The 25805-nt window shown below is 54.9% G+C and overlaps 1 protein-coding gene and 1 long non-coding RNA gene across 2 annotated transcripts in view; one reads left to right on the plus strand and one right to left on the minus strand.

Moving 5' to 3' along the window:
- CNIH3 (cornichon family AMPA receptor auxiliary protein 3) overlaps positions 1 to 25805 on the plus strand; it is a 135640-nt gene that overhangs the window by 104012 nt on the left and 5823 nt on the right. The gene's annotated exons all lie outside the window — the stretch shown is intronic.
- Positions 13072 to 14505, minus strand: LOC131495243 (uncharacterized). Its single transcript, XR_009253852.1, has 2 exons — positions 14113 to 14505; positions 13072 to 13773 (listed from the first exon to the last, which is right to left on the minus strand). It is a non-coding gene; the product is annotated as an uncharacterized LOC131495243 (long non-coding RNA).

A 25805-nucleotide genomic window follows, 5' to 3' on the forward strand; every position in this document is an offset into this window, starting at 1 on the left:
CCTCGCTGACCTTTGACCTAGGGAGGGCTGCCCAGGTTCTCTACAGGTAGGGCTGAAGTGGAGAAAGGCTGGCTCACCGCTTGCCTCCCTGCAGAGGCTGGGGGCCTCCTTTAGTTTCTTATCAGCAGGCCTGGGGGTTCCTGAGGATTTGCACCTCTACATGTTCCTGGTGCTGCTGGCCCTCAGGCCCCCACTTGCAGAACCGCTGTCCTACCATCCCGTTCGTGGTCTCTGACCCGTCAGCATCCTGGTGGCAACACGGCAGTGACCAGAGGTGGACGGTGGCTGTCCCGGCTCGCTGTGCACAGCCTCCCAGGGTCCTCCTTGATTTGCTGCAAACCGCCTTCCACTCTTGAGCGAGCTCTGCCCGGGCCCCTGGGCCACAGCGTCTGCAGGGGGACCCGCCTTTGCCCCCGGTTCCCCAGCCCGGACCCTTGGTTCCTCCTCAGTCTTGCCCTGAGCCTTCCTGCACCCGACCGCTGACCGCGGACGACCCCCGGGGACCACATCCAGCGCTGGCTCGTGGGCAGGCGTCCCGAGGGCTCCAGGAGGAAGGCGGCCGGTGCCGGTGTCAGCGGTGAGGATATGAACGCGCTTCTCAGCGTGGCTCCCGTGCTGGGACGATAGCCTGGCATCATCAGGAGCCACCGTGGTAGTGCCGAGGCTCGCGCGTCTCGAGGGCATATGCCGTGCAGGGCAGCTGGTGCGCCCAGCGTTCGTGTGGCTCCCCTGTTGGTGTCTCGTTTCTCCGACTCGACCGCGCATGCCCAGGGCCTGGGTCACGTCCCGCACCGGCGCTCACCACCGCACCACTGCAGGTTTCAAGCGGTGGAGCTAATGGTCTCGCGTGGCTTGTGGTTCACTCCCCCGCCCCCGGTCCCGCTTTCTAGTAGGCAGCGCGCCTGTGAGTAGTTAAAAGAAAGGGGAGATAGTGAGGCCCGTAGCAGGGCTGTCTGACGTCACTGGTGAGTGCAGTGACCTGGGAAGCTGCATGGCGCCCTCAGCGGCGGGGAGCACCGCGGGGGACCCTCCGTCCCGCTGCGGTGCCGAGGGCATTCTCCCCCTCCCCCTCCCCCTCTGCAGCAGGTGCTGGGGGGACGCCCGGACAACACATATAACTAATCCTGTCTTAATCCTGGGTCATCGGAAGCACGAGGAAAGCCCAGGACCGACGGCGGGGACGCCAGGGATGGCAGGATGCGGCTGATCTGCAAAGATCCGCAGATCATTTGATAGCCAAGGGTTCCAGAATTGCTCCCGTCCACACTTCAGGGCGGCAGAGGCTCCCGCTAAGACGTGCGGTGAAATTCTAATCTCTGTTCTAGGATCACGTTTACATACCTGACTTAAGACTGTCTTGCGGTGGATTCAGGCTCTTTCCGAAGGCAGATTTCCAAGGGCCGCCTTACAGAGACGGTTTGTAAATATTGGCTGAGGTGATGTTAAGGAGAATAACATCCACGGATTGGAGAGCTCTCATCAGAACCCAGCCCTGCTGGCTCCTGGGTCTTGGATTCCCCACCTCCAGACATGTGAGGAATAAAATGCTCAAGCCCCCAGTCGGCGGTATCTTGTTATAGAGCCTAAGACACCGTCCCAATGTGTGGGGGACCATGGCCGAGTCTACCTCCCCTCCATTCTGGCCCGTCAGAGGCCGTGCATGAGGGTGCTGGGCTGGGAAGGACTGGCCGCCTGTCTCCTGCCTAATCCAGAGCCTGGAAAGTGACCCAGGCCTTCAGTTAGCGCAAGGTGTGCCCAGGGTGCAGGGCCCCGTGAGCGGATCAGCATCCGGCGGACAGTGTGGGACGGTGGGAGCCCCTCCCCTTCTCAAGCCGTGTCCACAGGATTTGCTGATAAAATGCATTTTACAGGATTTGAGAGGATGAGAAAGCGAGCGATTCTCAGTTGAGAGAAGGACTCCGAATTTTCGGGGAGGCATGGAAAATTTGGTCGGGTCCCCTGGAGACTGGCCTCTCTCCTGGCCCCTCTCCGAGCACTTCCAGACATCACAGCCACAGAGCAAGGGACCTGGTCTAAAACATGGCAATTGGGCTTGAGGGACTGTGTTCTAGACCTACACCCTAGTCTTGGCCCTTCAGATGTCGCCGCATTGATGAGAAGAGTCCCAGGGAAAAAATTAAATTCTGGAGTGACAGTGTCTCCTCGACCCCCGGGTGTGGAGGAGAGAGAACCCGGGAGTCTCCTTCCAAGGGAGCGTTTGAATGTGTCGGCTCAGCGCCTGGGCTGGAACATCCCCATCAGAGAGGAAGACGCTATCCAGTAAGAGAGAGAAACAGATTCCGGGATGAGGGGCAGGGGCCCCAGGAGTCAAGAGTCACTTGGGTGGGTTCCAGGGAGGATGTTCTTTGGGAACACCAGTGAACATTGGAATTGCTGTCACGAGCACAGATGAGACCATCCTGTGCCCTGTAATCCTATGCCCTCCTCCTTCCAACCATGTACTTTCTGAGTCTCCCCCCACCCCCAACCATGGTCTCGTTCCGGGACCTAAAATTTGGAAGAGCCTTGTTGAGCCTTGAACCTGTGCACCTTTCCAACAGCCTCAGGCACGTAAGCAGCTCTCCATTTTCTTGAATCGATTCTGCGCCCTGGAACAACGCTTGCAGGCAGGAAAGGAGGCTTGTGAGGAGGTGCCGCTGCTGGTGTGACAGAGGAATCGGTTGCCCTGGGGATGGGAGCATGTTTACTTTGGAAGGCAGCTGTGTTCACGACTGGGGGATGTTTACTCGGATGGCTGTGCTTCCCGAAGGTGTGAAGGTTTGGGCGTCTTCTCCCACAAACCGGAAGACGATAGCGGGCCCGTGAATGGGTACAAGAACGAATAAAACCAAAGACTTGGCTGGGTGTATTTTGAACTAATGTCCGGGCAGCTGGGTCCCCTTCTTCACTAGCAAACACTTTGGTTTGTCAAACTGTGTTTCCTGGAGGTTTATGTTGGGCAGGGCTGGCCCAGGGGTCCGCTGATGGACTCCCAGGAACAAGAGCCCTCAGGCAGCCCTAAAAGACAGCCGATCTGACCCGTCCTCTGCGGCCCCTTCGGGAGGTAAAGAAATCATCCCAGTGGTATATTCTCACTACCCTCAAGCCTCAGCCTCACTCGAAAGGCACACAGGAGAGGAGAGCTTTCGGGGCGCCCCAAAAGCCATCTGAAGAGGGCCGGGTTGTCAGGAAACAGCCCCATCGAGTCCTGCTTACAAGCTCTCCTGGGTTCTTTCTCTGGCGAGTGGCCCCTCTCCTTGGAACCCTCTTTGTTCCGGACCCATTTCAGGAAGAGTAAAATCGGGGGAGCCGAAGCCTGTGACGCCCCCAGAGGTTAGAGAGTGTAGTTAACTCCTGGTCGTAGCTGCTTTATTCTTCTGCTAACAACCTGGCCTAGTGTTGTCCCCATTGAGGACGTCAGTGAAATACCAGCAAGGTTTTCGCGGCGTCTCCACGAAGGTAGTCCTCTGACTTCCTTGTGGCCACCATCCCTCTCGTTCTCGTTGTAGGTGTGCTGTGTGTGTTAGCCACGCCTTTTCCTTTTCTGTATTTTCTTATGTTTTCACAGTCTGGGGCTCCGCTGATCCTGGAGAGACCACTCCTCCCAGCATTAACTAGTTCCTGGAGTCGTAAAGGTCGTGAAGGTCATGCCAATCAACTAATCCGGAGCCCCCACGCCTGACCGTCTGGGCTGTCACAGGGTGCTTACACTGTGAGTCTCTATCCACCTGCCCTAGTCCCCCGGGACAGCCCCTACCCACCTGACACCAGAGCAACCGCATCAAAGCTCTGTGCCCACCGTCCCCCCTCCCAGCCTGCCGACCGGCCCCGTGTGGTCCTGCGTGGCCCGCACGCTCCCCGCTCCTGGGGACCACAGGGAGCAGACTTTCTCAGTGATCGTCACCCCCTAATCCGCTGTCTTCACGGTGAAACCTACACTTTAAAACACTCTAGCACAAAAAAAAAATTAAAAAAAATAATAAAAAATAAAACACTCTAGCACAGTATGGGGGGCACGTTCATGACACTTGGTATATACTGTTGAAGGGATGCCAGCGGGATGGACTGCTTTGCCCATCAGAAGGTGCCTCCATGGAGCAGGAAGTTCCTGCACGTGAGGCCCACTCCCGGTCGACTGAATGCCAGGCCAAAGGTCACGGCCAAGGTTAAGTTCATGTTTCTATCATATCTGCCACATCCTTCAACCAAACTTCCCAGAGCCCAGACCACGGGAAGGTCCCGGAACAATGCCACGTGGCAGGAGGAGGGTGGGCCCCAAATCCGCTGCGTCCCCGTGACACTGGAGCGTTCAATGTCCCCTCCATAGCCAGAGCAATTCGCTGTCCCCCGGAGAAACGAATGCTCCCTGAAATTGCAAACGTTATAGCGGTCCTCGCTCGGAGGTCTGCTGGGGGCCAGGGTCTCTCCTGCAGGAGCTTGGGGCGTCTTGCCCCTGAATCCACGGGCTGTCTCTGCGCTTCCAAGCTGGGCTGACTCAGGGCCACTGACTCAGGGCCCTTTCCAAAGCTGCCACACTACTTAATCCTGCAGCGTCTCCAGAAGAAACCCCCAGATGTGACCATCACAGCAGCTAATCATCTAAGGAAACAGTGATCTTACATGAGCAGCCATCAGCGGGAAGCATCCTATGAGATTGCAGAAGCAATGAAATTCAACACCTGTTCCTAATAAATGCTCTTTTAAAAATTAGGAATAGATGGAAACTTTCCTCACCCGATTATAAAAGTATCCCATGAAACAGTGAAACAGGCGGCCCGGCTGGCTCAGTCAGCACAGCATGTGACTCTTGATCTCGGGGCCGGGAGTTCGAGCCCTGCGTCGGGCATGGAGCCTCCTTAAAAAATTTTTTTTAAAGTTTCACACAGTGAAATTATGACAAACCAGACACAAAGCGAGGAGGCCCATAATCACCATTATTATTTATTTTTCTGGATGTTCTGGCAAATTTGATAAAAAGAATAGAGGGGAACCTGGGTGGCTCAGTCGATTGAGTGTCCTACTCTTGATTTCAGCCGAGGTCATGATCTCAGGGTCATGGGATCAAGCTCCATGCTGAGCATGGAGCCTGCTTGAAACTCTCTCTCTCCCCTCCCCACCCCTCCCCCACTCACGCATGTGTGCGAACACACACTTTCTCTTTAAAAAAAAAAAAAAAGGAAAACAAAGTCCTAAATATTGTGAAGAGAGAACAAGACTATTGTTGGCAGACGGGAATGCATCTATAAAAATTGAAACAAGTAAAACTGGGGGAAAAAATGAGAAGCAATGAGTAGCTGAGATGCATAATAGAGTGCATTCAGAGTAGCTGAATGCATAATAAATACATAAAAATTAATAGCTTGATTTTATAACCTAAAAGCCAGATAGAAAATATAATAAAAACTGGAATCCTGATTATAGTAGCAGTGAAAATACAAAATGCTTACAAACAAGCTGAACAAGGAAATTGAACAATGTACTTGGAAAAAAACTATAAAACTACAGCACGTTCTTGAGAATTAGAAAAGCAAACGGGAAGGGAACGGTCTTGGGATATAATGATGTCAATTCTTTATAATGTACTCATTCTATTTAATGTTACTTAATTTGATCGTACGATGTGATAGTCTCATTAGTGGGGAAAAAATCATTCCTCCTCTCATCTGGCAGAATAAGCAGACCAAAGTATGAGTTAGGGAGGGAAAGTTAAATTACTAGGTATTAAAATTCAGAAAACTTCAGTAGCTCGAAGGTTGGTATTTGTACAGGAACAAGTCGGGGGCTCTTGCCATGAGCCGTCATGGCACACGCTCTCTGTTCTCCTTGGCTGCCAGACGCACCAGAACACATGATGGTTGGTTTGATCATCTGAGCTGTCTTCTACCCCCGGGCCCCCGAGGCCTGGCCATGTCTGGCACACGGCGGGCACTGAACAGATACTTGCTGAGCGAGTGCATGGAAACAGAAGAACGAGGGAAGAAACACATTCTATGGCAGATCAGGAACCCGCTATCTCTCATAGGAAAGAGACTGTCTTCAACGAATGGAACTAGGTTAAGTGGCTGGGAGTTTGAGAGAGAAATCAGTTGAGCCTCATCCTACATACTAAATTCCACACCTGATCGCACATACTGAGCTAAATGCTTGAAGGAATGAGGTAAATATAAAAGCATTAAACCATGGAAGAAACAGAAAAGAGAAAGTGGTAGGTATTTACCAACCTTCCATGCTTAGAAGCGGGAAAGACTAGCATTTGGCAATATAGACTTAAAAAAATTTTTTTTAATGTTTTATTTATTTTTGAGAGAGAGACAGAGCACAAGTGGGGAAGGGACAGAGAGAGAGAGAGAGAGGGAGACCCAGAATCCGTAGCAGGCTCCAGGCTCTGAGCTGTCAGCACAGAGCCCGACTTGGGGCTCGAACCCACGAACCATGAGATTCGAGCCAAATCTGAGCTGAAGTTGGACACTTAACTGATTGATCCATAGATTTTAAAGGCTGCCGTAGGTCCCGTAATCAATCATGAACTCAGATGTAAACAGATCGCTAAAATTAAAATTTCCCATACTGAGGGAGAAATGACAGAATAAACAGCACACCTGTGTCCTCTGAGAGAATGACGTACTGTTATGTGTGCAGGAAAGGAAGGGCTCAGACGTCAGTAGGGGTCTCGGTGCAGCCCTGGCTGGGCTTTGTATCGAGGCCAATGAATGTCTGAGTCTCAGTTCCTCCATCTACGATTTGGTGACGTTAGCGTCGACCTCGAGAAGTCATTGATAGGAGTAACGCAGGTAAAGTCCCCGGCGAGTGTCAGCGCTCAATAAGGGATCCTGATTATTGGCCGTTATGACTATTTCATATCTAAAAAATCTATTTCAGATCACAGCTAACTATGAAGTTAGCTTTATGCACAAAGGTGTTGACCTGGGTTCCGTCCAGTCAGAAATGCCCTAACTGACCTCCCAAGGGAGCAGCTACATAAACGAAGCTTCCTCTGCTGGCTGGGGTACCTTGTGGCCATTAAGATGTTTACGAAGTTTACAGAATACGTGGAAAAGCACTCACAGCAAGAGGCTGGGTGAGAAGCTGCTTTTGTGGCGTGTTGACAGCCTTGTAAGGGAACGATGGGACCACGGTTCAACAAGAGACCACGAGAGACACTGAAATCGAGACACTTGTTATAGGTCCTGGAGGGAGCGCTGGGCATGTGTCCAGGGGCTGCGTGGGCAGGTTGAAGCAGGAGCAGGCAGGGAGAGGTAGGACCCAGGGCCCATGGGCGGAGGGACTTGGGGTTCCCGGGCTAGGGCCAGATGAGTCTACTCAAACCCAAATAGTGGGGTTTGGGGGCGCCCCACGGGGGTCCCATCTAAGGGGCGCACACGGCACAGGGGTCTGGGAGGCGGGGTAGACGCTGATCACAGGCTGGTGGGGAAGTGCTACCAGGAGCGTGAACCTGCTCTTGACTCTGTGGGCTGCTGTCCGGGCCGGCACTGGTGTGGGCTGCCGTGGCGGCTGGCTTCATGTCCCCGCAGGCTGTTAGGCGGAACAAAACAGATGCTGAAGCACCAACCACAGAGTCACTGAGCTAACCTGTTGACAGTGTGTCCTGTTGAGACGAACTTCGTCCACCACGAGACCTTGGGGAAATCGCTTCTCGTGTCTGAGGCTCAGTTTCCAAACCCAGGAAGTGACTTGCTTACAGGGTCGCTATAAAGCAGAAATACACAGTGGCCGGCACACAGCAGCGTTGCCCCCGACGAAAGTTAATTTTCCTTCCAGAGAGAGAAGCCTCCAAATCACATATTACTGTTTACTTAATTAGCCGCTATAGACTGCTCTTTGCAAACTTTTAATCTACAACTTCCACTTAGAATAAAAGTTCTTTTTTTTAAGCAAAAACAAGTTCTTTAAAAATTCTTATTAAAAGCAATTGTAGATGTTTTCATGGCAATATTAAAATACTTTCATACAACAATTGCAAATATGTAAAATTGTACAGAAATATACAAACTAGCTGAAGGTACAGAGAGGAAACTTATTTTTCCCAACTCCCAGAGGGAACAGGAAAGGGGACATTTATTAAACAATGGTCTGCAGCCACGTGACGTGCATTGTCTTACTTATTTAAAGCTTTTGGCCATTTTCTTCTTCGTCTTGTAGCAAATGAGAAAACTTCGGCTCAGAGATAGCAAGCAACTTGCCTAAGATCACACAGCAGTGAAACCTGATTGAACCCTGAGGCTATTTGACTTCAAAGCATGGACTCTTTCCTCTGCCAGTTTTGGGAACCAGCCCATAAAAGGCGTGTCGTTAGGGCCTCGCCCCGATTTCCTGCCCCTTCTTCTCCTTCTCCTGGGCCTCTAGCTGTGTGCGCCCTCAGAATGGCAGGGTTTCCAAGGCAAAGCTGAAGCTGGAACTTAACATCCTCTGGTGCGTGGGGTTGCACGCGCTCCCTAGGACTGAACTGTGTGATTTAATGCACTTGGGAGTTTATGTGTTTGCTTGCTCGTTTTTGGCCAGCGGAGGAGGGAGGATCCAGGGACAGAGATGGGCGGGAGAGCTGGGGAGGAGGACTACGCGGCTCCCTGGTGGGCCCTTGTCATCTGTATTTGTTCGTTTTTGGATCCCAACGTTGGAGCCCTCTTGGCGTATTCGGGACTTCCATGGCGTGAGTTGAGAATGCGGGCAATTGTCCTCACCTTCTTGCGGCCCGGGTGCAGCGTGTGACCGGGGCCCGGCCTTCAGAACAACCCAGCAAGGACTCGGAGTTGGGGGCTGGTGGGCAGGGGGAGGCTTGTTCCAGAAGCTGAAAGGTCAGTGTCCCTGATGGACCTTGTCAATATCCGGGAACTGTTGGCATCTCTTTGGGGCCAAGAAGCAGCGCGACCCAGTTGGAGAGGGGGCCGTCCTTCCTCTCGGTTCCCAGGACCCGGGGAGCAAGGCCCAGCTGGTACCCTGAGAAGTCTGGCTTCGGAGAGAAAGTCTTGGTCTCAGCATCGTCCTGGAGGGCGCTGACCTCGGAAGGGCCCGGAGTAGACGGCACCTGTGAGATGCCCCCCCAGGGCGTCCATAGAGACCGGGGTGGGGGGGGGACCTCACAAGGCCGGCCTCTGAATACACGGTGGGAAAAGGGCCGTGGTGCTTTGGGACAGACGGGGCTGTGATACGCGGGTGACCTACGCGGTCCCGAGGTCTCGACGCCTCCACCAAAGAGTGTGGGCTCGAAGCAGTAAAGACCCAGTTCACATCCACCTCCAGCACAAGCCAGGTGCGTCAGTGACATGGCACAGGAGTGGGGCCACGGTGTCTGCACCTGTGAAATCAAACCTTATCTGCTGTTTGCAGAGGTAGAATGAATAAGTGAGTCTCTGAGAGCAGCACACTCTCGGCGGGGGAGCTGGGGATTCAGTACTGGTTATATCTGTACCGTGGAAAACACTGCCTTAGCCAGTGCCAGGAAGGTGAGAGGCATCCACGGCAGAGTTTTGATTTCCTTATAATTGCCTCTTACACGTTAAAAATGTTTTTTCAACGTTTATTTATTTTTGAGAGAGAGAGAGACCAAGCATGGATGAGGGAGGGGCAGAGAGAGAGGGAGACACAGAATCCGAAGCAGGCTCTGGGCTCCGAGCCCGAGGCGGGGCTCAAACCCACAAACTCTGAGATCGTGACCTGAGCCGAAGTCGGACGCTTAACCGACTGAGCCATCCAGGCACCCCTAAAAGCGACCCCTTTCAGGTGTACGGTTCAAGAGTTTTTAGTTTATTTACAAAGTTGTACAACCATCTCATGTTTTTTAATAGATTACCCAGGGCGTCACTCTCTCTGGGGTCCAGTGTGGGACAGACGCATGGGGTCACAGGCCTCTGGTGCCGCACGCGAAGGCAGACCGGCCGTGCTGGCCCATCGTGTCTGCCTTTGGAAACCACCTTTCCAGCTTGTTCTTTGTAGGCCCAGCAGGTCCCCCTCCCGGACGTTGCAGAGTTCGCTTCTGTTGCTCTGCGTAAAGCATATCTCAACAGTCAGAGAGCTTTGTAATTTACGTAATGGAGACAAACTGTCACTGGAAGCAGCTTTTGATTTTAAAGGGGAGGGTGGTCCCGAGATGATGGCGGTAGGTTCTGAGAGGTGCCCTCCTGTGGCAGGGGCTGGGGGGGGGGGATGCGAGGGAGAGCCGGGTGGTGCATCTCTCAGCAGAGCCACGGCGCGTGGGGCGTGGACACGGGCTGAGGGGAGGGCTGAACCGCTCCGCTAGCAAAGTGGGGGAAGTTTCCAGAAGATAAGTAAGCCGAACAAGACGGTAGGAGGCTCCCATTGAAGAGAAAGCGGCCAAAGGAATTCTGAGAATAAGGGTGACGTATTTGTTGCTAAGTAGTTTGTTACTTCAGTGTAAACCCAACGTCCATTTCCCCTGGGGTGAACACGGGTGCGCACGGCTGTCTGTATGAGTGGATGTGCACGTACGTGTGTGCGTGTGCACGTGCCTCCGTACGACTGAGCGTGAACGAACGTGTGTGCGTGTGACTCCGTGTGACTGGACGTGCACATACGTGTGTGCGTAGGAGTCAAGGCAAGACGCGAGGATCCATGTCTGGCAGGACGTGGTGTGGAAGGGGGTGGGAGACCCAGGAAAGCAAGAAGATTCCTAAACTAAACCCTTTCAGCCAAACAGGGTGGGCTCACCGGCCCCGGAGAGCCTGGACGGTACACGGCCCTCCCCTGCGTGCGTCTTCCCGTTAATCTCGGCGAGCACAGTGCTTCAGCTGACATTGGGTCGTAGGATGTGGACTCACGTGTGCGTTTTGATGGCCCAGAGAAGAGCGTGGGAGACAAGCAGGAAGGAGCCTGTTCCTCCTGCCAAACCACAGGCGCACCTGTCCACACAGCCTGATGCCTGGGGCCGCTTGCACCCGATTCGGGCACAGCTGACCCGCCCCACAGGCTGTGTGGACGGCAAAGCCTGACAAATTTCCTCGGCAGCCCTTCGAGGGAGAGTTGGCCTGTTTCTGCCTCAGAGGCCAAACAGCCTCGTGGGAATACGTCAGCCTTTGGGTCAAGGTTTAAAGAAAAACGTCTTACTATGTGGCCCCATAACCCCGAGGTGAGGTTACACTGTTCATCTCCAGAGAAAACAGCAAATCCAAAGTAAGTACAAGAATGCCTTAAAAAAAAGCTTTGGTCAGAGAATTTTTCTTTTCTTTTCTTTTCTTTTTTAGTTTATTTTGAGAGAGATAGAGAGTGAGCAGGGGAGGAGCAGAGAAAGAGAGAGAGAGAGAGAGAGAGAGAGAGAGAGAGAGAGAGACTCCCAAGCAGGTTCCTCACTGGCAGCGCAGAGCCTGATGTGAGGCTTGAGCTCACGAACCGTGATTATCACAACCTGAGCCGAAAACAGAGTCCGACGCTTAACCGGCTGAGGCCCCCCCGGTGCCCCTGGTGTCAGAGAATTTCTTAATCCTGTTCTTTCTACTGCGAGAAGCAGCCTGGTAGAGGCAAAGGGCACGGGTGTGGGGCCGGTTGAGGGTCGCAGGCCTGCACCCTGGCTCTTTAACACACTGGTTTCGTGACCTCGAGCAACGTGCTCGACAGAGACACGTGCCTCCTGGTTTGTCAGCCGGCGACTGAGGCCCACGTCACAGGGCAGGTGTAAAGGCTGGAGGGTGTGACGATGCTCCTGGAAAGTGGTCGGTGTCCACCCCCCTCACCCAGTGTATTGCTGTATTTGGGGCATTTGCACCGGCAAGCATCCCGAGGTCTCTCTTCACTGCTCCACGGTCGTAACTGCGTGGACGGGCCCAGCCAGGAGACGAGAGCCGGCCGAGGGAACACGCTTGGGTCCACTCAGAGTCTCCACGTTAGTCTAGTGGGGAGGGGATTGGACCCGCCTGTCTCCCTAGGATCCCCCACCTTCTGAGCCCCAAGTCCCGTGTCAGGTCCTCAGTGTGTGTGTGCGGAGAGGAGGCCGAGGCGGTCAGGGGCTTTAGGCCAGACCTGGCGGAGGGATGGGGGGTGGGGTCGGGGCAGCGGCCCCATGGAGGAAAGGTCCAGGCTGAGCTCTGGAGATGCTTTAGGACAAACACCTTCCCCCCCTTGTGAAGTGGTTTGCTGGATATGTGACGCGACTACGGGATTCCCGCTTGAGCCCGGCAGTGCCCCACCTGGTCCCACAGAGGAACCACCCGCCTACCGCATGGAGAGCACGTCACAGACGGAAATGAGCCCACAGCTCAGCCACCAATGTGGCCTCGAGGTCTGGCCTCTTGGACCGGACTATGTGGCGGGACTCGGGCGCCCACCGCGCTGTCTCCCGCTTGGCCGCCAACCCGGCAGCTCCCGGGAGCGCGGGATCAGGGGAATCGCAGCCTCCTGGGTCAAGTTCAAAGTCCCCTTCGGCCTGGAGAAAATCGTTGTCACCGTAACGCTGCCGGTCCCACCACGGGCAGAGCTCTTGGTGAGCACCAGGGGTCTTGCACAGACCTCATCCTCCAAAGGCTGGATCTCAAAACGGAGGTGCTAGGGTGTTAAATCACTTGCCCAAGACAGAGCGGTCAGGTGTTCCCCCGAAGCCCCTGTGCTGGCTGTGCTCGCCTCCAGGCCCCTCCCCTGGAGGCTCTGACCGGGCGGGGCCAACAGGCCTCTGAGGACACCGTCCCTTGTGAGCTCCAACGTGAGGAGGTGGGAAAACCCAGTGAGAACAGCTCCCTTTCCCCTGGGCCCGACTTGACTCCTCGGGGACAGAAGACACGGCTGGTAACCAGGACCGGGGGATGGCACTGAATTAGCATAACCAGCTGCTGTAGCCGAGATGGGAAAACCAGCCAGAATGAGCTGATGACCGACAGAGGGGGACTTCTCCGGCTGCAAGGCCATCGTGCCTCAGTGCCCCAGACACCTGCAGATGCGAGGTCACCAAGCCGCAGGCCACAAATGTTAGCCAGCCATGTGGCCTGAGTGGCTCGAGGGGTGTCTGTCCTACAGAGTGAGTGTCCCTCCTCCCAGCTGCTGGAGATGTGCCACAGAAGGCCCGCATGTCCATGGCAAAGACAGGGACAAAGAATTTAGAAAAGCCCTTAATTTACAGCAAAACTGACAAGAAGTCTTTTGCGTTGAGACATTTCAAGGATTAAAACAAAATCATAAAGCATTTATCTCCAGGCAGAAAGCCTTTCAGAAACAGAATTGAAAAGAAAAAGGCAGGGACCCGAGGGAGACTTTGTCTAATGTTCTGAATGGGCATGCAAAAAAAGAGGGGGGGAAAAACACAGAAAGACCAGAAAAGAAAAAGAGAAAAGAATAAACAAAAACAATAGCAAAATAATTTAAAAACAGAACAAACTTTTCTGATTGTCTAGGATGAGAATCCTTTGGTCCTATTACCACCCAGAGAGTCTTTTCTGCTGGTGCGTGACGGCCAGAAGAATCCTTTCTCAGAAGTATCTGTTCGGATCAGGTCCAAATGTGCACAACGGAAATAAACAGATAAGCGAAAGTGGCTTCCACAAGATAGTTCTCTCCATCATAAGAGAAGTCAGAGGGAGGTTGTCCGGAGCTAAAGTGGCCATTCAGAGTCTTGAAGACCTAGGCTCCAGGCTCCCTCTTCCCACCTGCCCTTCCTTCGGCATTTGTTTTCTGCCCCAAGAAGGTTGCTCAGCCTCCGGCCATCACGCCCACAGTCTAGTCTGCAAGAGTGAGAGAGAAGGTGGCAAAGTGTGAAGTCGTGTGTCTCACTTCGGATCACGTCTCACCGACCAGCGCTTACCCCGTGGCCGCCGTTAACTGCAAAGGGACAGAGGAAACTGGTCTTTGGCACAAGTGCCTGACTAAAAACAAGGGATTCTACGTCTGAGGCCGGAGGGGCCCACGGGGAGTCGAGTGGCACACAGTGGTTCTCACCACGAGACGTGACGCCCTAGCCACAAGGAAGCGGCCTCTCGGTCTGGGTTAGGCAACCAACGGGATGTGGAATAAGCCTTTCCTTTCGTGCTGTGCCCCCTCCCCTAAAGCGGGGAGCCCTCTCTTGACCCCCTCAACCGTTCCACCCCAACAAAGCTCCAAGGAGGCGCCCCAGGAAAGCTCTTGCCGCTCTGGGAGGTTGCCCATGCCGCCAAGTCTCACCCGCATCTCGCGACTGACCGTGACCGCCGGTGGGGGCGGCGGGCTTCACTTTGCCGTGTCACTCGGAAGGGGGCCGGGGAGAGCTTCCGTGCAGAGCCCATGTGGGCCCAGATCCCCAAATAAGACTCTGCCCATGTAAGCCTGCAAGCGGCCCCTTTCTCCCCCTGCTTCACCCCTCCTGCCCAGCTCTGCCGCGTCTGTGCAGCTGTCAGTCTGCTAGCAAGCGGGCAGGGCATGTACGGAAAGGGATAATTTATTCCCCTTCCCTAGCAGCTGCGGGGGTCACCTCCCCGGGGACAGACGCTCGCTTCCTGTACAAACAGAAAGAGGCAAAATCTGGCATCCTAACGAGTGGCCAGCTGGGGCTTCACGCCTGACGCTCTCAGGGAGGAGGAAGGGGGAGGCTCTCGTCCCGATGCGTGCGCGCGCTGCGGGGGGATGCTGGCTGGCTGCTGGGACCCGTGAGAGCCGGTGCCGCAGGCCCCGGATGCTTCCGGAGACCATCAGACAGGGACTAGGCTTCGAAGATGAGAAGATTAGAAGGTTCGCTTTGGGGGGCGTCTGGGGGACTCGGTTAAGTGTCCGACTTCAGCTCAGGTCATGATCTCACGGTCTCTGGATTCAAGCCCCACGTCGGGCTCTGTGCTGACAGCTCAGAGCCCGGAGCCTGCTTCGGATTCTGTGTCCTCCCTCTCTCTCTGCCCCTCCCCTGCTTGCACTGTCTCTCTCTCTCTCTCAAAAATAAATAAAACAGTAAAAAAGAAGAAGAAGAAAAAGGGGGAGGAGGAGGAGGAGGAGGAGGAGGAGGGGGGGGGAGGAGGAGGAGGAGAAGGAGAAAGTTTGCTTTGGTTGTTGTTTAGTTTCAATTTTTATTTTTCTAATAAAGTTCGCCTATTTGGTTTCTGTAGCCATTTTCCCCATTGCCCTTGGCCACCCAATACTACAACCCTGTGGTGGTTCTATCAGATTCAGACCCGTGGGCAGACGTCACGAGAACAACTTCCTCGTGGCAAGTCTCCATCCAGACCAATTCTTCTACACGGCTCATAGTGGCCAGAAGGAAAAAATGAATTAATTGCTCACAAGATCATCTAACTCCTTCTGGAACTGAGACCTTAAAGGAGTTTCTGCTAGGGTTCTTCATAAGGCGGCCTTTGTGCCACAGCGAACAAGGTAATAGGATATTCTCCTGATTAGGATTGCCATTTCTAGCCAATACAAATACAGAAGACCAGTTAAATTTAAACTTCACATAAGCAGTGAATAATTTTTTTAATGTTTATTTTTGAGAGGGAGAGAGAGAGAGAGAGTGCAAGCAGGGGAGGGGCAGAGAGAGAGGGAGACACAGAATTCGAAGCAGGCTCCAGGCTCTGAGCTGTCAGCACAGAGCCTGATGGGGATCAAACCCATGAAGCATGGGATCATGATCTGGGGCAAAGAAGGACGCTTAACTGACTGAGCCTCCCCAGGTGTCCCCCCAAAATTAAAATTTTAGAACGTTGATGTTCATCTGAGATTCAGATTGAACTGGGGTTTGCATATTTTATCTGGCAGCCTGACTTAGGACAAATTCAGCATCGAGGCTCGTAACGCTGCTTTCATTCTGTTCCTGTGCCATCTGATTCCCAGCCAGGCTACGTGCACAGTCAGGAAATCAGACTGTTCCACCCGGCTTGCGACACTGTTCCCTGTAGTCACTTCTCACAGCTCAGAAACAACCCTCTTCAGCTCCTCTGAACTCTCTGGCAAGGAGGTCTGGCTCCGTCTCTCAGGTGCTAGGCTTGGACTGCTGTGTACAAGACGAGAACATGAGGCTTCACCGCCCTGCTCAGGCAAGCTTCCTTTCTCCGCAGCCTCCCGAGAGAGTTTCAGGGTCAATTCTGACCCCATCCACAGTCAGGGTTTACGTCACTGTGACCAGGCCAATCCTGTTCGCCAGCCGAGCCAGTCACATTTCCTTTGTGGCAGAACTTTTTGGGAGTTTTCTGGGGGGGATGTTAGTAATGGTCTTTTTCACTTAGTTTTTAAGGTGTTTATCACTAACTCGTCCCAACTGTGTAAATCCTTCGATACGCTCGGCCACACCGGGCCTTCCATCAACGTCATCTTCTGGATGACACCCTTCCCCCCTCCCACCTGCTCCCATGTGAAGTGGTTCATCTACTGTCCAGCCTCAGCTGGGGTGGCCCTCGCCGGCCGCTGGGGACCGTCCCCCCCCTCTCGTGCTGCATCACCTGCTCCCTGGAGGCAGCGACTCCTAGTTCTTGGGTTCGCTCCCTCGTGTTGATGGAGCAGACCCCTCCCAGCCCTCCATACCTGCTGGTCGGATGGGCCACGAGAACCACGTGTGGGATGAAGACCAGAGCCTCGGAGGGTGGCCGTGCCCTGGACTTGGCTTCGCGTGTGTTGTGGCTCCTGAGACAAGGTCTGGACCCCGTCTCCCTGCCCCCACCTGCAGCCCCTCACCCTCCGTGTGAGTTGTCGGGGTGAACAGCACCGGTGAGCTACCTGACGAGCGGCCCCGGTTTGCGGGTCCCCTGCGTCCTGTGGGCTGGGTGCGGCCCAGAGACACCCGGGTGCTGTGCTGTAGGACCCACCAGCGAGAGTGACGGGTGGGGGAGCGCGTGGCATGCTTGCTTTGTGCTTTCTTCTTCACTAGCGATTAATTAAATACAGTGCCATCTACCAACTGGAAAGGGATGGTTCTCAAAGGGGGCAGATTCATTTTCTGTCTCCAGAGTGTTCTGTTTCTGTTTTCTGATTCACGCGGTCATTCTTCTCCGTCATTCACTGCTCCACCCGACAGAATAAACATCGTGCAGGACGAACTCTCATGGACGCCCCTCTCGTGCACGCTGGGGACAAGCGCCAGGTGCCCCTGGTCTGACCAGAGGTCATGGCAGGACCACAATCGTGATGCTTTGTGGCCCAAGCTATCCATGTGGATCAAAGTCCATTTGTTCGAGGGCAGAAGGGGCTTCCCTCCCCGCGATGACACATGGGTCGTGAAAGACCAAGGAATCCAAATGCCTCTCTTATCCTGGACTCTCGTGGTAAGAGCGAGGAATGCCCACCTCCGATCCCACTGTTCGGCAATTACTTGGTCACGACTTTGCTCCCTGCTAGAAAGCATGCACCTCTGAGACCATCTTATTAATTTCCACAGCCTGAGAAAGTGCCAGGATGCTGGAAAGACAGTCCGTGTCTAGAAAGTTGTTTCTAAACAACAAAATCTGTTGTTGGCCGATTTCACAGGTAACTGTTTGTTATTTAATGACAGTGATAGCTTGCTTTTGAATTGTACTTTATAATTTTCAAAGTAGGTTCACATACATGATCTGATTTGCTTCTCGGAGCTGACTGTGCAGGAGGCAGGGCAAGTGTTAAATAGAGCTTATCCAGAAAATTCCATCACTTCCTCCTCCACTTTGGAGAGATGATAAAGCCTGAGTAACACTGGTTATTGTGTGATGAGAAACCACGGGGACCAGTGTGTGCTTCATCAGAATCCTTTTGTGGGATTCTAGAAAAACAAATTCTAGGTGGCCTCGGAATTCCTCCTAATCATCTATAGCTGTGAACAGATGGCCTTGTTCCCCGAGTCAGGATGGCAAAACTCAGGCACACATGTGCAAAATTACTCTTGAGGCTATAAACTCAGCAGCAAGGACAGAAGGTTGGAGAACAAATCTATGTTATCTTTCAGGGTGTGAGCCACGACAGCTCAGGCTTCTGCTGCATCACTGGTCCCTCTGCTTTGGGGTCCACCATCTGGACCCTAGGAAGGACCGCACTGGAGTGGAGAGAACCCCAGGGTAGCCGCTGAGCTTGGAGGAAGTTGTCTTTATCCCCGTGTGTGGAGAGAAGCTATAAAACTATGATTCTGGGGGCGTCTGGGGGCTCAGTCAGTTAAGCATCTGACTTCGACTCGGGTCATGATCTCACCGCTGGTGAGTTTGAGCCCCATGTCCGCTCTGTGCTGACAGCTCAGAGCCTGGAGCTTCTGTGTCTCCCTCTCCGCCCCTCCCCTGCTCGGGCGCGCGCTCTCTCTCTCCCAAATCAAAATAAATAAACGTTAAAAAATTAAAACTATGGTTCTGGGAACGGGGGAGCAAACAGCAAAGGTAGTCTGAGAACAGGCCTTTGTGCATCTTTTCCTGCACGCTGCGCCCCCATTCTTCTGACACCTCTGACTCCTTTGAAGAAACCCTTTCGCTCGGGGAGGTTCTGGCCAGGAAAATCCGCTGGCAGCTGGGGGACCACGTCCAGGGCAAGCAGGGGACCCGGCGTGGCCGGCGAGGGTCTCCCACCTCCCTCTCGGCAGAGACTGGCTCGTGGGAGCACAGGCGATTCGAGTCTCTGCGGACTCAGCGGAGGCCCTGGGGAGAGGCGATTAGAAGGAGACTAGGAGCGCGGGGCTGGGGGGACTCACCGCGGCCTGTCCAGGGTGAGGCCCAGCAGGAGGAAAGCAGAAGAGAGAGGAGACACGGGCTCAGTGTGCTTGACCTCCTTCCGTCCCCGGGCACGGCTGCACCTGCTCTCAGCGCTACTGACTTTGACCTGTGCAGTGACGTCGGCTGATCCGTACGTAGTGAGCGGAGAGCTCGTCCTTGGCTTAGCGCGTCTGCGCGGGCGTGGGGAGGACAACGAGGGCGTGTACGTGCACCGGGAGGACGGCGTGCGTGGGGACGACGGCGTGCGTGGGGACGACGACGTGAGGGCGCAAGGGCCTGGGGAGGATGGCGTGGGCATGCACGAGCTTGGGGAAGGCCGCCGGGGAGTGTTACTCGCTGGGGCGGCAGGTGCGGGCCAGACCGAAGGAGAAAGATCGGCGCGGGTGGGTTGTCAGAAGGTGTGGCCGGGAAAGCAGAGGTAAGACCTGGCCGCAGTCGCCGTGTTTGGGTCCAGGGAGCACTCTGTTATCAGGCCCTGAGAAGCACCTCGGGACCGTGTACGTTGACTTGGTACAAGTTCTATGGTTGACGCACTTCCTTCGGGGTAGAAGAGGTGAAGAGGAGGAGAGTTGACTCCCTGCCTGGGGTCCCCGGCTCACCCATAGGCCTCAGAGGATCCGTGAGCCTCCAGGGCTATGTGCAAACACTGCGTGTACGTTCGTTTTTCTGAGCAGAGGGTCCTATGCTCCAGCAGGAAGATGCACAGAGGGGAGGTGGTTGGACCTGAGCGGACACCCGTCCCACCCCTCCCGCCCTCCGCGCCCCTGGAAGCGGGGGTGAGCCAGGGCCTGCCTGTCTGAGAGACGGGCGCCGTGGTGGGGCTGCCCTAACTCGGGGAGACAGATGGCCTCTGAGAAGCAGGGACGGGAAGGTGGGCCCACGGCCCGGAGAATGAGGCGTGAAGCGGGTGGCCCCGCAGACGGGCCGCGATCTGTGCTCTGGGTCGCGGGGGCTCGCTGGTTCCCGGGTCAGGTACCCCTAGCGCCCGAAGCCTGGTTCCGCCTCTGCCTCGCCACCTGTGACCCGCTCCGAGCTCTCTGCATTTCCCTCCTCTCTCTTTTCTTAAAAAGGGACCAAGTGAGGGCTCCCGTGGTTATTTCCTTTCTTCTGCTAACGTTGGACATAGCCGGTGTTTTTTTCTGGCTCCTTGAGATGCAAAGTTAGGTTGTTACTTGAGGTCTCCGTTCCTGTTTCATGTGGGCGTTTGTCCCAGTAAACCTCCCTCTTCGGGTTGCCAGTTGCCGCATCAGTGGTTTTCTTTTCTTTTGTGCCCAGGTATCTTCTGTTTCCCCTTTTTGTTTCTTCTTTGATCCCACCATCGCTCAAGAGCCTGCGGTTTAATTTCCACCTATTTGTAATTCCCATCCTTCCCTACGCTGTTGACTTCTAGTTTAGTCCCTTGTGGTCAGGAGATTGGTGGGGTCTCAATCTTCCTCCGTGTCAGAGATATTTTTTTTTAATGTTTATTTATTTTTGAGAGAGACAGAGTGTGGGCAGGGCAGGGGCAGAGAGAGAAAATGAGACGCAGAATCCAAAGCAGGCTCCAGGCTCCAAACTGTCAGCACAGAGCCCAACACGGGGCTCGAACCCACAAACTGTGAGATCATGACCTGAGCTGAAGTCGGATGCTTAACCGACTAAGCCACCCTGGCGACCCTCTCGTGACAATTTTTGACGTAAAGTCGATTTTCTCTGACGTAAGTATTACCACCCTGTTTTCTTGATTTCCATTTGTGTGAAGTATCTTTTCCGTCCCTTTGCTTCTGGCCTTTACACACTCTTGAATCAACATAAAGTGAACTTCGAGCCCATGGTTGGGTTGTGTGATCTTAACTCAACTTGGTAACCCTGTAAGTAACGCAAATCCTTCTCATTTCCGTTGGAGAGGGAGGCCCCGGTGCTCACAGACTACATGACCTGCTCAGCCCCAGTCTCCCTGTTGGCAAAGCAGGGCTGTTTCCGCAGACCCCCCACCTCTCTCCCTCCTGCCCTTTTCCTCCAGGCACAAGAGGACCTGCCTAGAGGTGGGGCACAGACGCCAGGCCAGGAGTCTAGTCTCAGGCGGAAGGGCCCCAGAAAACCTTGGAAACTGTAGTCTTGGTGGTCACAGGCTGACATGCTTGAGGGTCCTGTGGTTGGTACGTTATCGTGGTTCTGGCACTCAACGGTATTAGGTGGTATTATCTGTCCCTTTCTCTGTATCATTTTATCATTAAGTGATATCACAAGTTAGGTGATCTCCATCCACTATTGGCGGTTGTCATGGGGGCTCACCATGTGTCTCTGCGGGCTGCTATGGCCGCGGGAGACAGCAGTTCCGCGTGGGGGAGCTGCCCACAGACGTTAACGTGGCTCAGAGCTCCTCCGCCAGCACTGGGGTAGGGGGGCGGACAGGGAGCGTGGGGGCGCGTCCACACGGCTTCAGCCTGGCCGCACCTTCCCACGTGCACTCCGGGCCGGGAAGGCTCCAGAACGTTTCCAGGAGGCTTGGAATACTTTTGGAAGGTTTCTTGCTCTGCAGAGGCAACATAGAAAGTTAGAAGGAATGGTTGGGATTTGGACGAGCCAGTGGCTTTCACACAGTTTTGGAACACGATCCACAGTACGAAACGTGTGTGTGTGTGTGTGTGTGTGTGTGTGTGTGTGTGTGTTCACACAAATGCATGTGTGTAACAAGTATTAAACACATAACACTTAACGCACGCTGTGGCCTCCTCAGTACTCCGATGATTCCCTCTAGTCAGATAATTCGTTCCGGTTAGTTCTGACCCACTAAATACAGTTACCACCAGTGAATCCACCCCAGGTCGCGAGTGTGGGTCTCTGCTCCCCTCCACTTCCCCGTCAGGACGGGGCAGGTGGGTGTGATGGGGACGTGCCGTCGTGCTCACCGGGCGCGCGGGAACTTTCCCAGCACAAGCGCAGGGCCTGGGCCAGAGTTGCTGGTTGTTCTTACTCTTCTGCACCCCATCCTGCCCGGTGCTGCGGGAGGCGAGTGAGGTGTGGCCCTGTCGCGCAGGCCTTCACAGGGAGAACGATCTCGGGGCCTCTGTATCCACCGTCAGCCAAACCCGTGTCTGTAAATAATTAAGGGTAAAGACCCAGGAACAGCACTGGACTGGACCTGAAAGAAACTTTCTTGGTTTGTTTTGGAGCCCCACTTCCTAGGAGTTCACCCGATGGAAGCAATAACTCAAAAACAGCGGCGAGGAAGGCGAGGGACGGAGCGTAAGCCTGCACTGCACGTGCACAGCGGGTCAGAACGGCTGCAGGGCCCGCCTCTTGTCATGGATGCATTTCAGTGCATGCGAGGGAGGCTCAGGACAAGCTGTGAGGACTTCCTCATGACCTGGAAGTGACGGCATGCCGTCAGTCTCCATGGCACGTGTGCGTGTTTTGTACTCGGTCCACATGGTGGATCTGAGGCTCCTGACGGTGCCGGGGGGACCTGGAACCCTTAGTACTGAGAAAAAGGCCTTTGCGGTAAAACAGGGTTCGTCCGAGCCCTGCCACCTTCCGGCCCCCGAGGCCTTCGGCCAGTGGCTTAATCTTGCAAAACGGGGCCGGTGACTGCACCCGAATCACAGCATCTTTGGGAAGTGGATTCAAATACTCAGAAGCCCACACGGCTTCTAGCGACGACCGGATGCTCCAGAGCTGCGTAGACTCTCCCGTGTTCACTGCCCTGTGCGCTCGGGCCTGAACCTTGGAGAGCCAGAGAGAGGAGGGGTCACCGCCACGGATGAGGCTTCCCCTCACACGTTGTTCAGGCTTCCTGGAGGGGGTCGTTTTCATGGTGGGGGAGGCTGGCGGTTTCCCAAGCCTCAGAGAAGGTGGAAACAGCCCAACCCCCCGAAGGAGAACACGCCTGGGTCTCAGCCACACCCGCTCTGCGAGCTCTGCCATCCCTGGCACAGGCGGGGTCACCGTGTCCCATCCCGCTTCTCTGAGGTTGACAGAGAGAAACAGACATGAGGCAGGTTCAGGAGCAACTATTTTTGGTGACACAAAGTGGCTGCAATCAGCCTGTCCTTTCTCCTGGAATAATGCTCTGCACGGAACACAGCCCATGGGTCCTGCTCTGGACTTGGCGGTGTCCTCCCACCTGGCGTTGCCCTGCCCCCACCCCTCCTCCTAACACACCTGCCCCGCCCTTGGGGGAAGGGCTCTTCCTGCCCCAGGGGCGGCAGGTTCTGTCCCCAGCCAGACATTTGGCGTCACCGGGGCCCTGCTGACATCCCGCCAGCACCACACATATTGGAGCGCAAATACTTAAAGCTCCTTCCACGTCCGAAACTGCCACCCTGTCCTCCAGTCTGACCCTGCTCCTCCTGTGGGGGGACAGACGTGATGATGAGGGGCCCTCGGGACAGCCACACGCGGCCAGCCTGTTGGGTGTGGAGGGGCCTGGCTCCCAGGCCGCACCTAGAGGTCGGGGTCTTCAGATCCGGCCGCTGTGTCCCAGCTGGACGGTTCTCGATCAGCGACCTGTCCTGGGGAGGTGACTGTCGCCCCGTGACCGGCAGGTGCCGCGTGCTCCCTGGAGATGCGCCAATCAGACCTGTGACCCCGCTGCTTACACCCCACCAGGTGGGTGTGGTGCTGTGGCAGGTGAAATACGGCGCCCCCGCACCTGGGCCGGCCGTGTGACTCGTCTTCACCTGCAGAGCGCGTCAGGCACGCCGCGTGACCGCCACGCCCGGGCCTCAGCACGCTTGCTGTCCCTGCTCCTGTTCACCAGGAACGTTGCTCAGGAAGATGGCATTCAAGATGCCACGGCCACCCCAGTGACCGAGTGCGGGGGCCCGAGTCGGCCCCGGCAGGACCTGTAGAAGCACCTGCTCAAGCGGGACCCGGAGGAACGGTGAGCGGTCTGAGCCCCCAAGTCTGGAGCTGGTCTGTTCCCCGGCACCTGCAGGTTAGCAGAGAGAAAGTTGAGATTCGGGGCCGCCTGGGAACGGGCCCCAGGGGGTGGGGGGGTTGACGGGCAGGACCGGTTCCAAAATGTCCGTAGTGGTAATGAGGCCGTGTTCACCTGTAGGGCCTTCTGGTTTGCGGGGGTCTTCCGCAGACTTTAGCGCCATCGATTCTCATAGTGTTCCTTCTGGTTACGGGCTCCCCAGAGACAAGGAGCGGGTGGTCCAGTGTGGGAGGGGCTTCCAGGAAAGCACAGGGAGGGAGAAGGCACCGGCCAGGGCTACGGCATCTCAGGCCAAGCTTCTTTAGGTCCTTCCCGGGGACAAGGAAGCCAGACTTCATTCTCTGTGCCTCTTGGTCACTGGTGCAGGACTGCCGGTGTGAGGGGCACAGAGAAAGGAGAGCCAGTTTCCAGACGTTTCTCGCCTCCTTCCCTGGGGACAGAACTTTGGAAAGGAGCTGCAGGCCCTGTTTGTTGGGAATATACCAGAAGCAGGCAAAGCCGGGAGTGTGGGGAGCCCCTCTGCGCTGGGGCCTGGCGCCCGGGCACAAGTCCCCGCAGGGCACCTGGTGCCCTGTGTGCCTCCGCAAGGGAGTGGGGAGCCAGTGGCAGGCCCTGAAGGGGCCTGGGAGGATGTCCAGAGGCAGGGCTCATGGTCCTGATGAGACTGGAGGCTTTCTGTCTCGTCCCACCCGGGACTCTGTCACTAGGAGACAATGTGGCCGCAGCATGGCCCTGACTTGCATTCTGTGTCCCTTTATGGGGTCATCGGTCAGGTGAGACTGTGAGAGGAGGCCGAGGGAAGGCTCAGGAGCACAGTCCGTTACGCTCCCAGGTGCTGGCGGCGGAGGCTGCGGGCTCACAGGGCCATGTGAGACACCAGGCGGTCAGGAGACAAGACAGGAGCGAAGGAAGCGTCAGGCCGGAGGAAAAGGCAGGCAGGGCTGGTGAACAGCTGAGGACGGGCCGGCCAGTTTGAGGCCCGTGGGCCGGGGGCTACGGGATGTCCCCAGTAGTACGTGGCCCCGGGATGGTCGAGGCAGAGGAGGTCCCCCCCCAGCCACGCATGGTCACTCTGCAGATCAAAGGCACGAGGGGGCCTCTGCTGCTCCAAGAACTGGTTCTCTAGAGGGGGCAGTCCCTCCCCAGCCCCAACAGGCTTTAAGATGTCAGAATATCCCACCATACGTCCAGAATATGAGAAATGTTTGTGATACAACTTCTCAGCAAAAGGCGTCCCACCTATGATTCTTTGCTTCTTTCTTATTCAGTTTATTTCTTTATTTTGAGAGCAAGAGCGAGCAGGGGAAGGGACAGAGAGAGGGAGACCGAGAATCCCAAGCAGGCTTTGAGTGGTCGGCGCACAGCCGGATGCAGGGCTCCAACTCACGAACCGTGACGTCGTGGCCTGAGCCGAAAGCAAGACGCAGACGCTCAACCGACTGAGCCACCAGGCGCCCCTATGCTTCTTTGCTTCTTGAGAGAAACGTCCCGTGATTTATCATTATCGAACTTAAAGCGATGGCAAGTGTCCCAGAAAAACTACCTTCACCTGTCAGTTTTAAAACCGTGTTATGTGCTGTTTGTCAGATTAGAAGCTACGTTATAATCAATTTGAATTGAGATGTTTCAAAAGGGTGACTTTGGTTAACAAGAGCAGCCAGTGTTCGTCCTAGATTTAACGATTTTGAAATCATTTCAGACCTGGAAAAGACATAGTACAAAGCATTCCCGTGTAGATTTTACTTAGGTTCCCCACATGTTAACGTTTTGCCACACCTGCTTTATCATTTCTTCTCTACCTACACACGTGCACAGACACGCACACGCACACACACGTACATATACACACCCACACACAGACACGATTATTTTTCTGAAATGTTTGAAAGTACTGACCGCTCTATATTTTAGCGTGTTTCCTAAACACGGGGGCCTTCTCTTACCTGACCACAGTGCAGTCGGAAAAGTAATGCATCGACATCCCTATGATTTTAACGGAGGACCTGATGCAGTTTGCCAGGTGTACTGCCCGTGTTTTGTTCTAGTCCACGATCACGTGCTGAGTTTAAATTTTATTTTAACATTTTTCTTTATTTTTGAGAAATCCAGACAGAGCGGGGGAGGGGCAGAGAGCGAGGGAGACACAGAATCCGAAGGAGGCTCCAGGCTCTGAGCTGTCAGCACACAGCCCGACATGGGGCTTGAACCTACGAACCGTGAGATCGTGACCTGAGCTGAAGTTGGACACTTAATGGACTGAGCCACCCAGGCGCCCCTCTCACACGCTGAGTTTATGCCTGTTTTTATTACAAGTGAGG

This window comes from Neofelis nebulosa, chromosome 15 (assembly GCF_028018385.1).
Source record: "Neofelis nebulosa isolate mNeoNeb1 chromosome 15, mNeoNeb1.pri, whole genome shotgun sequence".
NCBI classification, from domain to species: domain Eukaryota; kingdom Metazoa; phylum Chordata; class Mammalia; order Carnivora; family Felidae; genus Neofelis; species Neofelis nebulosa.